At 42.8% G+C, this 16,009-nt stretch overlaps 1 long non-coding RNA gene across 1 annotated transcript; it reads left to right on the top strand.

Annotated features, from left to right (window-relative positions):
- The first annotated feature begins 4,869 nt into the window (after positions 1 to 4,869).
- On the top strand, positions 4,870 to 15,551 carry LOC130596022 (uncharacterized). Its single transcript, XR_008971441.1, has 3 exons — positions 4,870 to 5,068; positions 5,436 to 5,539; positions 15,478 to 15,551. It is a non-coding gene; the product is annotated as an uncharacterized LOC130596022 (long non-coding RNA).
- The last annotated feature ends 458 nt before the right edge of the window (positions 15,552 to 16,009 follow it).

Raw genomic sequence — 16,009 nt, forward strand, 5'->3', positions numbered from 1 at the left:
TGTGCAAGACGGGATTTTCCAACTGAGCAAATTACATTTCTTTTTCTTTAAAATTGTGTTAATTTCATGTTATGGAAAAAGAAGCATAAACTTAGAGTGCTTGTAGAAAAGTGCTTTTCAGTCAGAAATATCATCATCCCAGCAGGATTGTGCATTTGCGTTGTGTGTTCTGTGTCTTCCTCCTGTCTTTGCCTCTTGGAAGGCTGAAATCCATTTGCTTCCGGGGGGGGGGAATCACACCATAGGTCCCATTAGTACTGAGACTGCTATCTTTATTGGAGCTAAGAATCTGAGTATAGTTCCCCTATTGAAGGTAAGTGTAAAGCATATAACCATAGAATCACAGAATCCCAGACTGGTTTGGGCTGGAAGGGTCCTTAAAGCTCATCCATTTCCAACCCCCTGCCATGGACAGGGACACCTTCCACTAGATGAAGTCGCCTCAAGCCCCGTCCAACCTGGCCTTGAACACTGCCAGGGATGGGGCAGCCACAGCTTCTCTGGGCACCCTGTGCCAGGGCCTCAGCACCCTCATAGGGAAGAATTTCTTCCCAGTGTCTCATCTCAATCTCCTCTCTTTCAATTTAAAACCATTCCCCTTGTCCTGTCACTCCAATTACACAACCTCACTTGATCAGTGATTGTTTCCTTACTAGAAGTCTCTGGATTTCTTCACCTGCAGGGCAGTATGAAAAGGACAGAGCAATAGAGAGATTGTGCCAGTTGGTACCTGTCTGTGAGGAATTTTGAGGTGTGTGGAGTAGAGTAGGAGCACAGAGTAGGACAGGTCACCTGTGTTCCCTGAATTGGTGCTTTCCTATCCTATCTCTTGAGTTAGAAAAGCCTTGGTGGAAGTGGATCAAACCGTGTTGTAAAAACCCTAAGGTTTTGCTGGGATTTCTCCTGCTGACAGGTTTTATTGGGCTCTATGCTGTTCTGACAAGTACTTTCTAGCCATGGCCAGCTATTTGCTTTTGTCCTTCAGCTCATATTGCTCCTTTCCCTCCCCAGTGCTTATCCTCCCATTGCCTTGCTTTCTTGGTCCGTGGTTAGCAATCTTACTCACCCTAAGCCTTCATTTTATTAGGCTAAGAAAACCAGGTTTTTTAGTCTGCCCTTGTAATAGACTTGCCATTCCCCCTGTGCTTCTAGTAATTCTCCTCTCTCTGCTAAAGCTTCTGTGATTCGAGCTCAGCTGGAGCTGCAGGTCCCCAGCATGCCCAAACCCCAGTGCTGACTGTAATTTACCTCAGTTCCTTTTTTAAAAGGTGGTGCTTTTAATCACAGAATTTCCATGGTATTATCACGAATGTTAAAGAGAGATAATGCTTGTGCTGCCACTGAGACTCAGCACCGTCCTGTCCTTGCTTTCTCTTCCCTAGGCATGTCCTAGTGCTGGTGTCACAAATGTGGCCTATCTTTTATGTTTTCCTACAAGTGAGCAGCTGTTAAAATAACACCAGCAGGCTTTATAAAATAATAATGAATAATAATGATCCCAGGAGGAGCCTGCCCTTCCATTAGCTCAGCTGGAGGGTAGGATGAATTGTAGTACATTCTAGTTAGGAGTTTAAAGTCAGTGGGGGATATGAGACAACCCACTCTGTGCTGATGCTTCACACATGGATATCTGCAAAGCCGTGTCTCTGCTGACTTGGCTGCCATGAGCACTCCTTGTTAAGATGGTTTTGTGCTCCATTATATTGAAATGCAGAAGAAAGCAGGCACACACTCTGGTTTCCATGATCCATGCTGCTAATGGATGCCTTATGGAAAATTTCTTAATAGAAAGCAATTTGCATAATCAGAGGAGCTCTCATGGACACATCTTGGGGTGATTACTGCCCTTCCTCATCATTATCACAGGATATCTGCAAGCAGAAAGAGCTGTTACAAATGATGTGTTGAGGCAGCAACTCCACAGGAAATGAAAATATTTGAGAATCTGGACAAAGGATTGTACAGTGTGATTTCCCCAAGTTTCTTCCACCAAAACAGTCTCTTTTCATAGAATCCCAGACTGGTTTGGGTTGGAAGGGACCCTAAAGCTCATCCAGTTCCAAGCCCCTGACGCAGGCAGGGACACCTTCCACTAGACCAGGTTGCTCCAAGCCCTGTCCAACCTGGCCTTGAACACCGCCAGGGATGGGGCAGCCACAGCTTCTCTGGGCACCCTGTGCCAGGGCCTCACCACCTTCACAGAAAGAACTTCTTAATGTCTCATCTCAATCTCCTCTCTGTCAGGTTAAAGCCATTCCCCCTTGTCCTTTCCTTACAGGCCCTTGTCCAAAGCCCCTCTCCAGATTTCTTATTGGCCCCTTTAGGCACTGGAAGCTGCTCTTAAGGTCTCCCTTAAGGAGCCTTCTCTTCCCCAGGCTGAACCAGCCCAGTTCTCTCAGCCTGTCTCCAGAGCAGAGCTGCTCCAGCCCTCGGAGCCTCCTCTGGACTCGCTCCATCAGCTCCACGTCCCTCTCGTGTTGTTGCCCCAGAGCTGGACTCAGAACTGCAGGGGGGTTCTCACCAGAGCACAGGAGAGGGGGAGAATCCCCTCCCTCCAGCTGCTGGTCACGCTCTGTGGACGCAGCCCAGGACATGGCTGGTTTCTGGGCTGCAGGCACACGCTACCGGGTCATGGGGAGCTTCCCATCCACTAATGGGGACTGTATGCAGCATTTCTATTATTGAGTATGTTCTAAGGTGTTGAGGCCTTGCAGGGTTACTTGCATAAGGCAAATATCGTATGCATTTATTCTGTGCTGTCAGTGGTAGCGAGACCGCCAGACCTCACCCATATGTCAGTTGGCTATGTATGCTGCTTTGGTTTTGGCTGCTAGGTTCATGCATAATGCTCCCATTGGCAGCATAACAAAGCTGCTTCTAAAATAAAAAGAATTTCCTATGTTCCTGAAGGAAGTATCAAGAAGTAACATCTCTGATAATCCAGTAAATGGCTTTCCCCCTGCTGATACTGCTCATTTCTCACATGGGAGAAGTATGAAAGAAGAGTGTTTTTCTTAATTTAGGCATTTGTCAATCATTGTGGATTTATAGAAAAGAGTTGTGGAAGAGACTAGTGAAATGTAATGAGGAATGAAAGACATGCCTCAACCTAGCAGCATCATGCATGAGGCCAGTGCCAAATCATATGGTCATTTCAGTTAACCTGTGCATGCCAGTGAAATGTAGTTATTGTTTTCTCTATCATTTATTTCACAGTTTTGCCTGTCTCCTCAGCTGTAATTATCATTCCATCGGGGTTCTGTCTAGGAAAGCAGAACCATCTGGGGAAATCAGCATTGCTTCACTCAGTCTCAGCTGGAATTAAAATTATCTGCTGCAAAGATGAAGGAGGAGGAAAAAATACAGAATACCTTGTCATGGGAATTGCTGACCTGCGTCTACAGTTCAGTATGAGAAATAAATTCTATTTAATTACATACTGTAATGTACACTAGCATTACAAAAACCCCCAAACAAACAGAAGGAGAAAGTTTGCTCCTGTTTTTATATAGCAGATAGGCTGTCTTGGAGTTGTGGGGCATATGTGCTTTCGTGAAAGCCGATGAATTGTTCCCACTTACACAGATGACAGGATGAGACCAGCATGTCTTAAAATCAGTGAAATACGTTAATTCTCATTCCTAAAATATGACCTCATATTCCCAGGGCTGCAGAAGCAAGAGGATGTGCAGTAAATTAGTCCAACAGCCTTTTACCTCTAGGTCTGAACCCTGCTTAGATCACCGGTTGAAATGAATTTCTGTCTTCATTTGAAGCGAGTCTCCTCTGAATATTTATTGACATTAAAAAACTGCTTTGACATCTGGCACAATGTGACGTGATTAATTGTCACTGTTAGAAGAGAGCAGGGAAGCAGTTAGAGCAGAGGGCTGCTGTAGTGCTTGGGAATCTGCACAGTGAATGCTAAACTTGTGTTGTTACTGCCAGGCCTACACTTCCCAAAATCCCAGGAAGCTAATGTTAACAAAGCATTTGTGTGTATGTGGTTGAGGGAGAAGGACCATCAACAAACATGTTAGCAGGTCGCTTAGTTGTTCAGAATCGCAATCTGTCCAACACGATTCAGCACCAATGTCTGAAGTGAGGCTTGCTGCTGATCATTCTAAGTTGTCTCGTCAAATTGTCAGTGCAAAGAACACATTGGCCAAATTATCGAATGACATGAGAGTTAAATTCACATCAGGAAATAGTGTTGAATGAACAGTTGTCTGAGCACTGGAGCCAACGAAGCCTGATGTTTTATGAATTTGTATCCAGTGTTTTGACAGGATAGGATTTGCTAAAGTGTGAGTTTTTCTTGCTAGGATGTTTGTCATTGCTCTGCTGTGCAGATCATGCAGTAGCTGCTAATTACTTATTTTGTCACCTGTCCCTTGGTGAGTAATACACAGTGGCTGTCCTCTATCCAGCCTCAGTCATCAGTGTATAAATCAGCATATAAAATTCCCACTATTGCTGACTCTCCCTGGATGAGCTGGGATCAGAGCCTTTACTCACTCCTGCAGGTTTTTTTAACCAGAATTGCCCACGTGATTCTTGCTCTGCCTGCAGTGAGTGTGCAGTGAGGCAGACAAGTAAAGGCACAGATGGGAGAAAAGCCCAAGCTCTCAGTCATAAAGGTAGTGTATCATAGAATCACAGAGTGGTTTGGGTTGGAAGGACCTTATAGCTCAGCTGCAGAGCTGATTAAACTAGAGTGTCTGAGGGTAGCTCACATGTGTGACTGATCAGAGACATGCACAGGTGTGGGCACACAACCTGCAATCAGGCTGCTGATGAGGCACTCCCCTGACTTTCAGTGTTCCTCACGTTTGAAAGTGCTCTCTTGGAACTGTCTCCTTTCTGTGTTATTTCCTCTTCCAGGTTTGGGTTTGGATGCAGTCTGTGGCAGCAGAATATCCCAGCAGAAGTGCTGACCTCAGTCCATTTTCAGGATGAAAATGTGGTGAAAGCAGGCCAAAAGACAGCAACATCAGAACATACAGTTTGGAGCAGAGCTTATTAATTGCAGCCTGGTGTTTCCAGCTGAGTTTCATATGGATTTCATGTGAGTGTATGCAGAATTCATGGTAAGATAGGAGAGATTTCTGTCGATCTACATGATATGACTGTTTGGCTCAAGCAGGCAGTCAGTTGGTACCTCTTAAAATGCATATTCACTTGCCACAGTGGGCTCACTAAGAGACCTTGTTCATTAAAGCTTATTCAAGCAAAACACTTGTCTCAGGGCCCCTGAAGGCACCAATAACCCTTAATTGTCCTGACCAGCCTCACCTGGCACCCACCCCACAAACCCCCTCTGCTCATTACTGTAGGAGCACTATTTAAGCTGTGTTCTGGAATGTGCTTTGGGTTATGATGTAGGTGTGCTTGCTTCTGGCTCTGCTTTCTGATTTGGTCTTTGGATTTGCCAGGTTATTGCCTTCATTTTTCCTGAACTGCCTGTAGGATGTCTTGCTGTTCCTGCTATGGTTGCCTTCAGCTCACCTTCTCACTTGGAGCTGCCCTGTCCCTGCAGGTGAGAAACTCTCTGTGACTTCTCTAATTGCTTGTATTTTCAATATTGTTATTCTACTCTGAAGAACTTCTGTAAAATGCAGCGCAAATGAAAGAGTTATGACAGCTAAGAAGATACAAGCCAGGTGTAAGAGTAGAATTACCCCCTCCAGAAAAGTTGTGACTTTTCAACAAAAATTGAAGTAGTTTAAACAGGTAATGTGTGTAGTTTAAAGACTTAAGGTGGCTGAAAGGGTTAGCAGTGGAAACTGCTGTGGGAAAAAAGCTCCTTTATGTGCTGGTGCTTACTTAAAAAAATTAATTTGAAGCTGGGTGGTTTCATGTTTGAAGTGCAAACACTAATCTTAGTGGATTCATCATTATTGTTTTCTGTTGTTATTATTGAGTCTCTTAATTCTGTATCTAGGCTAATGCAGTTCTCTTGGCTGTAGTGTCATCTACCTAGGTTTGTGGAAGGGGAAGAGAAGCGTGAGAATAAAGTTCTTACATGCTTTGGGAGAGGGAGAAGCTTGTTGGGCTCTGCAGAGCCCTAGGTGCCCTGTGGGTGTCTTTGAGCAGACACATTAAGTTAAAATGAGCACTGTTATGCATCAGCATAACCCTGTGTGGAAAAAATGGGGCTGGCTATGAAAGGCAGGGTACAAAGTGTGTTCAACTGAAGCAGTTGTGGTTTATTCACCCCTTGTTGTGTTTTCTGAATGCTGAGGGCAGACTCGGTGTGTCTCTGGGCAGGATGTAAAAGAAGAGTAAGATGGGATGGCTCTAAGCTGACAGTGTCTCATGGCCAGATTGCTGGTAGTCGGGGAGGAGAACAGGGGATGTTTAATTCCATTCACTGTAGCTTTTCCAAATGCAGGAGGGACTCTCCAGCCATTCTAGTCCCTGTGCAAAGTTTGGGGGCCCAGCAGTGGCTTTAGACACATGCTATTTTCATAAGTTGCGCTCTCCTGACAATTTATTAAGTGCCAGATTTACTTGCAGCAGTGTAGATGTGATTGCCAAAGAACATATTATGGCATCCCCCATTGAGGACTCTTGGTTTTAATGTCTCTGCTATTCAGTACCGCTCTACCATTGCATCAAAAAAGCTCTTCAGTAACTGCTTGCGCGGTTTAGAACCACCCTGAACCATCTGAGTAAGAAATCACCCAGGAAATGCTTATGCATTAAGCGTGCATGCTTAAAGCATCAAAGTCTGTTCAGGAACCTCAACAGCCAATGGGCTTTGCTGGGTTTATTCTTTCTGCCTGGTGGGTTTTGTGTGTTTTTTTTGTTTTCTTATGAAACAAACACCTTTATCCCAAGTTCATCTGTGGTTTAACAATGGAGTGCTACTAAGCTAAAATATGCTTGTTTTTTTTTGCTATTATTACAAGCCAAGTGCCTGGCCACAGCCCTCAAATGTGTTATTTGCTTGCTTCAGAAAGATGTGTGGCAGAAAGCAAAGTCTGTGTGCAGCCATTGACCAAGTCTGCTGCTGGATTTAATAAATGCTGTTTGAGTTTGTATTCCCTTGCTGGCTTATTTTGGGGAATTGCCCACCCCTGTGAAATCTGAAAGTTCAAGAGAAGAAACTATGAAAGGGAATATCTAATTTCTTTACTCTAGCTGCTCTTTCATTGCCTCAGTTAATCTACAGTTGCAAGTCTCTCCATTTAGGGCAAATTACTGGAGTGGCTGTGTGCATTCTGCATAGCTGAAAGCTGGATTTTAATAAATGTGGGGTCTTTAGTACATAGGCTGGCCTTTGAAATCCATCAAGGCTTGTCCAGCCTGCTCTGAATAATTTTAAGAAGCCAGTGCATAATTAATGAAACATGGTATCAGATCTTCTGCCTGTGGGCTGTCAGCCTTATTCCAGGCAAATGTGAGGCTTGTTCTGAACTTGTCCCCCTCCTTTAGACTGGCTTTGCTTGCACACTTACATGATATATCTCTGCAAAATATGTATTGGTAAATAGTTACCAATTGTTCATAGTACACCTGAATTAGCAAAATAATTAATTATATAATGCAATGTAATTTGTAATAAGGCCTTGAGTACTATAGTACTCAGTAGTCGATGTGAGTGAGTTAGCTTCAGCTGAAGGTACCTCATGGGGAGCCTGTGGACGGGCTCATCTGGATTGCAGATCAGATGAGGAAACAGAGTTTGTGTTCCCTCTGATCCAGGAAGGGAGTGAACCTTGTCTACTCTCCTCTAAGTATTTGACTGCTTCCACTTAATAGATTAGTCATAATTCTTTATCCATGCAACTTGAAATGCTCCACAGAAATGGCTAGTCACAGTGGGGAAGGAAGAGGTGGAAAGAGGTATTTACTCTTTGTATAGCTACCAAGGTTCTTGTTTTGGATATATATGTAAATATGGCTTTGATTAATAAATATATATGGCAATATGAATATATTTTAAAAATCACAGAATGGCACTGGAAGCTGCTCTAAGGTCTCCCCGGAGCCTTCTCTTCTCCAGGCTGAACAAGCCCATCTCTTCTCAGCCTGTCTGCAGAGCAGAGCTGCTCCAGCCCTCTGAGCATCTTTGCGGCCTCCTCTGGACTCACTCCAACAGCTCCAGGTCCCTCTTGTGTTGTTGCCCTCAGAGCTGGATGCAGGACTGCAGGTGGAGTAAATAAACATGTATAAATATACAGAATCCCTTTATCAGGGTGAAACAAACAATTGTGTTTACTGACATTTATAAAAGTAAACCCCCAATAAAGGGTTATGTTGGCTCAGTTCCTCCCTAAACCCTCTATGTTTGGGACAGCTTGTTCTAATGGCACCAGGCTAATTTGATGCCTGCTGAGTTCTCCCATATTTTTTTCCTCCCTGTTTTGATGAGCTCTTCTGGTTGTTAATCTTGCCAAGTCATTTTTAAATTGATTATAGAAAGGAATGTATTGACTTTTCTGTGGATAGTGCCACTGATTTCAATTAGACCAACTGAAAGTGAGTATAGACTTCACATGGCAGGTTGGGTTTTTTTTAAAGTGGTGTTGTATAAATGCATGTTTAAAAAGGCCCCATTTGCAAATGCATGACAGCTGATAAAGCTCAGACAAGTAAATGGGAGGGAGGGAATGGCAAACCAAGAAGCCTCTTCATGAATCTATTCCCACTTAACATTGTACTTCCCTCATTTCCAAGTAGAAGCACATAGTCCACTGATAGCTTTCTAACCCATAAGGTAATCTTAGCTTTGTAGGTATCTACCTGGAAAGCATCATTTTAACCCCCACTTCTGTTCTGGTGGCCGAGTGACCTTTTCAGTTTACTGCATAAAGTTATTAGTGACTGGTGGTTTGTGCCTTTACTTGGTGCTTCGTTCTCATGTAATCTGTGTTTTTCCCAATGTCTGTAACTGGCAGAGGGAGAGGTGGACTTTGGTCTCTGCTCCTGTATGGGTGGTCACTCACCTGGGAACAGAATCTGCCTTCCTTCTGTGCAGCCTTATCTCCGCAAGATGAAGGCACTGACTGCCCCAAATTAAGCCATTCTCTGCACTGGGAAATCAATTTACCGTCTATCTGCAAAGCCTCTGTTAACCTGTAGAAAAAGTAGGAGAGGGAGTTTTATGCCACTGGACTTGACCAAGAACTGTGATTATATATAAATTAGCTTTCTTACACCCCCCCCCCCCTTCCCTCCCCAGTTCTCTCCTAAGCCTTGATCAGGCTGCATTGCCTTTCTCGCTCATTGTAAAACCCAACCCATATTATGCATGAAAACAACACCAGCAAAGTTATGTTAGCTGCACCACTAAATGAAACAAACCTTATTATTTTATGGTTTTAGTCAAAGTTCAGTGGTTGAAATGTCAGCCTTCTAGCTTGTTAAGCTCTTCAAGGATTACGAGCTTATAGGAAAAAGATGATGACTTTCTTCTTGATTAAAAATGAGCTATTTCAGCTTTGGAAACTGCTCCCTAATTAAAAAGTAAATCATATTATAGGTTCTCTATGATGAACTGATAATAATTGAAAATTATCATTTTATTACCTTATATACCAATAAAATGGCATAGTATTCACCAGTGGGAAGTCAAAAATAACCTTACAATTGTCTTGCTGATACACCTGTGCTTATAGATATTAAAGGGCCTTACTTGAGTGTTTCTTGTGGCTTAATGCTTTTATTATCTTGAATGTCATATAGAAATAAAAAATTATTTCCCATCACATTTTAAATATTATTTTGCAATAAACCTTGGCTGTGCCAGTGAGTCCCCAGGAGCTATTAACTGCTTTTACAGTAACAGAATTTAGATTTGGGCATACTGTAGGTGTTGGCTCAAGTACAGGACATTGAGGGGGTGGTCTTAATGCCATAATAAAAGATATTTTGATCTTTTTCTCAGTGTTAGATACTGTCCAGCCTGCAGATGAGGTGATGGTGCACTGTGTACAGGAGTGGTAGGACTGCTGGTCTTTCACCAGGTCTCATTCCAAAATCATTTTGAGGGCTGTTCAAAATCATTTAGCCTCAGATGTCTGAGCTTGTGGATCAGCCTCGTATGCAAGCAATGAGACTTTTACAAAGCTGCACCAGGAGAGGTTTAGACTGGATATTAGGAGAAATGTCTTCCCTGAAAGGGCAGTCAGGCACTGGAGACTTAGAACAGACATCAGGAAGAAGTTCTTTCCTGTGAGGGCGGTGCGGCCCTGGCACAGGCTGCCCAGAAAAGCTGTGGCTGCCACATCCCTGCCAGTGTTCAAGGCCAGGTTGGACGGGGCTTGGGGCAATCTGGTCTAGTGGGAGGTGTCCCTGCCCATGGCAGGGGCTTGGAACTGAATGAGCTTTAAGGTCCCTTCCAAACCATTCTAGGATTCTGATGTCAGATGCGATGTCGTGCTTGTACAAGTTTATGTAGATAAAATAAACTGAAAACCAATATATTTTTGATGAGAGTTCTGTCATGCAAGATAGTCGTGGTACAGCAAAAGGGCTGCTGAAGCCACACAGCGTTTTAATAAGTCTGTGTTCTGGTCCCAGGGGTATTTGAGGTACAGTCTTGGTGACAGTGGCTTTAGGAAAGAGTGATTGTCAGATGCAATTAGGCTATTTCCCATTTAGTAGAATTATTACCTTGCTTTTACTGCAGCTTAATAGTCAAGGAGCCTTGGTGACTGCTCAGTGTATGTGGGGGTGGAGTAAAGCTAATAGAAGAGGACAAATGGGAATATGCTGTCCCCGTTCATCCTTTCCCAAAGCACTCTTTATGTTTGGGAGCTCTAGCAAGGAGAGCTCTTCAGGACCTCTCCTTCCTCCTGTCACTGGACCATGCCACTTCAGAGAGAGAAATTGGTCTTGTGAGATCGCACCCATCTGCACACAGGGGTAGGGGTTTTGCCAGGGACAAGACAGGTAGAGAGGCAGGGAGAGAGGGATGGTTTGGGTCTGTGGCATGTGACATGGAGCACTCCCTGTCGCTAGTCCTGTGTCTGTACACAAATCATACATATTAAGTGACAATCCCAGAAATACCATCCAAAGCCAGCACCAATGTTGTTATTTTCCCATTTGACTGAACCTAGTGTTGTCTCTTCTCCAATGTCCTAACCGGGCAATGAATTGTTCCCCTATGACTTCTGAATGGTTTTGAAATTCAGTATCTCAGTTCCTGGTTTGGAAACTGAATAGCTGAAAGTATAAGGGATAATGAACTGTCCTGTCACCCTTTATTTAATTCCAGCAGATAGCCTGTATGACCTAAATGCCATTAAGTTATATTTTTGTCATTGATGAAGGGAATCTCGGAATTCATGTCACATATGTTTGGTATCTATCCAGATACCTATTGGGTGTTTTGTAGCTTAGGAATGGCTGAATTAAGCTCAGTTGGGCTTGCTGTGTTTCCTGTTTCATAGCTATTTGTCAGCAAGTGGAACTAAACTTAAACTGACTTCAGTATGAACAAGATTTTGACTCTGTGTATTAAAATGACACTTAGGTTGTGGTGGTAACTGCCTCGGTTGTGGTGGCAACTGCCTCTGTTGAAACCACATAAGCAGCTCTGTCTTGCTCTGCTAGTTTGTTAGCTGTAACATTGTGACCGTTTAAGCTTCAAGGTTGAAATTTTCCAGGTGTCTCTCCAATTTACTTAAGCTTATTCACAATTTAAATATGATAAGTATTTGCCAAATATTTTGGAGAAAGACTACTAAAAGTTGTTTCTCCATTACACACACATGCATCAGCATTTGCTTTGCTCATCTGAAACCCTGATGTTCTAAGACTGTAGGTATTTTTGGTTCTAGTGCTTCTGTGCAGGTATGTGCCTTTTGGGTCCTGGGGAGTATCTCTTAAATAAAACTAAGACACTGAAAATACTGTTTGAGTATGCCCTGCACAAATTCACCTGTAGCTTTGGAGCAGCATTAAGAAGGAAGGTGAGTTTTACTGTCCTTTTACTAAGGAACTGAGGAAGCGTGAGCCTTTTTGTTACCATGGTGTGTGCTCTGTCCCAGGAGATACAGATATCTTCAGGAATATTAGGGATATGATCAACTATGCAAGAAGAGGCAGGTGCTTCTAAGTCTGAAAGGTCTGTAGCTTCATTAGCACATCTGCTGGCTAAAGGTGTGATGTGTAGAGTGATAGTGGCAGGATGCTAGTATCTTCTGAGCATGGTTTTGTGATTAACCGTGATTTTAACCATGGTTTTGTGATTAACCGTGATTTTAACCATGGTTTTGTGGTTAACCTGATACGAGTTATGGACCCAAGGTGCTAATCCCCCAGAATTAGCACATCTGGCTTTACCAAGCCTTTAGGATAGTAGACTACCTCTTACCATTTCAAGGAATGAAGCCAAGGAATTCCTGGGAAAGCTGTGGGGCCCTCCCCTGTTGGTGACTGGTACCATATGAATGATACAGCATAGCTACTTCTCCTGTGGGAGTTTGTGACCTCAAATCGGTTATGGAAATAAGATGACATCCCTTCTGAAAGATGAAAACTCTGCGATTGCTGTTGGAGACTGGCGATCATTCTGTGGATTCTGTATAGACTGCTAAGCTCTTTATGAGGGATAAAGAAAAATAAAACTTGTATTAAGCCCCCCCCCCCCCCCCCCCAAATACTCTGATTCACATGTCTTGCTGTATGTAGGTTGTTTGGAGAAGTGACATCTAATGTCATACTCTGTGCACCTGTGTTTCCTGAAGGATCAGTTTAACCATTCTGATTCATAAGTTAATTTACTTGTGAATTGTCAAGGAAGTCATTCTTTCCATACAAATTTTGGAGGCTTCATGTGGTTCTTCAGTCAAACCAGAAAGCTTTATGCTTTATTTGAAATGTAAAAATCTGTATTCTATACTGTTGTGTTATATTTAGTGTCTACATAATGTGAAAAGGCTGAAAAACTAGAGTCAGATCCTTCACTTAAGTATTTGATGTGTTTCTTGCCTCAGCATTCCCATTGCTTTAACTGAGAAAGTCAGTAAGGAGGTTATCTTGTGGTGCCAGGTCAGTAAGGTAAAAAGTGTACATAGTACATGCCAAAGATCATGGAATCCCAGACTGGTTTGGGCTGGAAGGGACCTTAGAGCTCTTCCAGTTCCAGCCCCCTGCCACAGGCAGGGACACCTTCCACTAGAGCAGGTTGCTCCAAGCCCCATCCAACCTGGCCATGAACAGTGCCAGGGTGGTAAAGTGTGTGTGTGCTTTGATCTCAATGTTTCAATGTTCACATACTTTTAATGCTTGGAGTTTTGATTGCTGGTCAGTCGTGACATAACTGGTTATTTAGGATGAAGAATGAAGCCAATTCTGCATTAAAATAAATGTTTCACGTAGATGCTTTTCAAAGAATCCCCTTAAACTACTGGGTTTGCCATTGCTTGCAAAGACTCCCAGAGTGATTGTAGGGTAATTTGTTGTGCCCAACACTCTCTTCATACAGAAAACTTCCATAGAACAGAAGCAAATCTTATGACGGTTGTAGTCACTTAAGAGTGAACACAGTTTCTACATACAGCATAAATGTTGTGTTTTAAATGCCATGTAGCTTTCAATGTGGTTTATTTGTGGAGTTTCTTTACCAGCTAAATATAAGCTACTCCATAAATACTTGTTCAGGCTTAGTTGCAAAGTGACAGGGCAATGTTTCATGTACAGTACTTTATCGATGGAACAATTTGATTGAAATGCATGGCAAAACTCTGACAGTGGAAGGAATTATTTCAATGTTGACATAATTTCCAATGGGATTTCAGGCACTTAATGTCTTTTCCGCAATAGCTATGTAATATGGCATGTACATAAGTTAACTATGGAGAGACGTTCTCTTTCAGTTTTGGTATTGTCAGCTGTATTGCTGCCCTCTTGTAGGTGTTCAGGAACATATGAAATTCCTAGGTTGTTCCTTTTGAAGAATTTTAGAAGTCTGGGAAATCCGTTTGTGTCTCCATGTAATGAGTAAGAGTTTAATCTCTGCCATGAGCTTTCTGCTTCATTTATCACTTTCACATTTCAGTCTCCTGACACAGTGGATCTGTATCTGATATTTAAAACCAAAACATCTAACTAGGAGGTATAAACGGAATAAACAAAGCGGCTTGTTATTTCTCTGTACAAACTGGGGTGGGCTGTAGGTAACTCTTTAACTTTCTTTGGGTGTCTCTTTACAGTGCTTTATGAGCTGCATACCTACAGAAAGGATAGTCTTTCCCTGTGTGAAGCTGGTCTACTGGCATCCAGAATGTTCTCTGTCTAGTTCTGCCACATATTATTAGCTGATTTTGATAAAATAATTGCAGTGATACTTCCTTTCATATCAATGGGGGGGGGGGGCTGTTATATGAATATAGTAATTTGACAGTTCAGCTGTGACAATCTGTGCTTGAAGGACCCTGAAATTATGGAACAGAAATCCTTATATAAATTTAAACGGTGAGAAGAATGATTTATTAATAGCCCTTTTTAGTGTAAATTTCAGTCAGGTCTGTGTGCCCAGCCACCTAAAGCAATTCATGGGCTGCGCAAATGACTTGCTGATATGAAAGAAGTTTATAGTAGCAGCTCAAAACTGCTGTACCACACGGAGATGGACTCAACTCTGCCTCCATCTTCCTAATTATTCATTCCATAAACCAAAAAGTTAACTTCTTGCAAAGCAATATTTAAATGTGTCTTTATTTTCTGATTAGCATTGTAATACAGCTTTTTCCTTGGCTGCAAATAGTTAGGAAATCAAAAGAAGCACTGACTATATGGACTATGAAATAAAATATTCCAGAAATTTTAGCATCACTTAAGCCAGGGGATCTGATAGTGATCTGTCCTGTTAAAATGACAAATACAGCTCTGAGAGGTTTGCCACTTTTTGGTCTTATCCATGGATGAATAGCTTAAGAAAAAAAGAATATGAAAGAGTATTAGTACTGAAAGATCTTGAGGCGACAAACCAGGTTTGATGGTTTCTTACGTGTATTCCTCCTATTTGAGCGTCTTAATTATCTGAGAGTAGGAGTTGCACGTCTGAGTCAGTTCTATGACCTGGCTCAGACTAGATAGCAAGCTGTGAGAGCATTTTTGTGTGTAACCTAAACTCTTCTACCTGGGTCACTGTCACTGTATTGCTGGTAGTTGCATCTTTCCTGGGGTGGTTTGGCTACAGATTATCATAGAATCACAGGCTGGTTTGGGTTGGAAACGACCCTAAAGCTCATCCAGTTTCCAACCCCCTGCCACTGGCAGGGACACCTTCCACTAGAGCAGGTTGCTCCAAGCCCTGTCCAGCCTGGCCTTGAACATTGCCAGGGATGGGGCAGCCACAGCTTCTCTGGGCCTTCTCTTCTCCAGGCTGAGGAAACCCAACTCTCTCAGCCCATCAGTTGCTACCACTGACAAGATAAACTACTACTGGATAATTTTACAGCAATGATGCAAGTCTCTTCTGACATCAGACACTTTTTTCTTTTTCCTTTCCCACAGGCAGATGTACCTTTAATACATGAGATTATTCACAGAATCTGTGACATTCCTGGATCCTGCTTGGAGAAGGATAAAGGTGGAACAGCAGCCGTTAGATAAACAGTCTGTTTCACTCTTCAGAGCTCTCCTGCGGCTTTGATGAAAGGTGTGATGGATGGACAAAGGTTGCAGAACAAAATAATCGGCTCTTGGCTATTTGAGCAAGAGCCTCTGACCTGGGAGTCCCAGGAGAGATTTTTGAGTCAACCCTATCAATTCCTGCAAGGTGTTAACAGTAGCAAGGAGTGGTGATCCTTTCATCCTGCAGCATTAACACAGTTGTCGTTAGAAAATCTGCAAATACTTGAGACAAAACTGACTTCCGGGCTTGGAAAATCTTGGGTGCTCTGGACTTCTGGGTATAGAAGAAAAGTCGGCATCGGTTTGATGGATTGGTGTGTGGCTCTAGCCATTTAAAGATCACCTTGGGAAAAACAGTCAAACAGGTCAGCTGGTCTGGAAGAAGCAAGTGCTAAACCTCTGCAAGTAGAAA

This window comes from Pezoporus wallicus, unplaced genomic scaffold (assembly GCF_028554395.1).
Source record: "Pezoporus wallicus isolate ANWC-B61680 ecotype Strahan unplaced genomic scaffold, APGP_CSIRO_Pwel_v1 contig_7553, whole genome shotgun sequence".
Lineage (NCBI taxonomy): Eukaryota > Metazoa > Chordata > Aves > Psittaciformes > Psittacidae > Pezoporus > Pezoporus wallicus.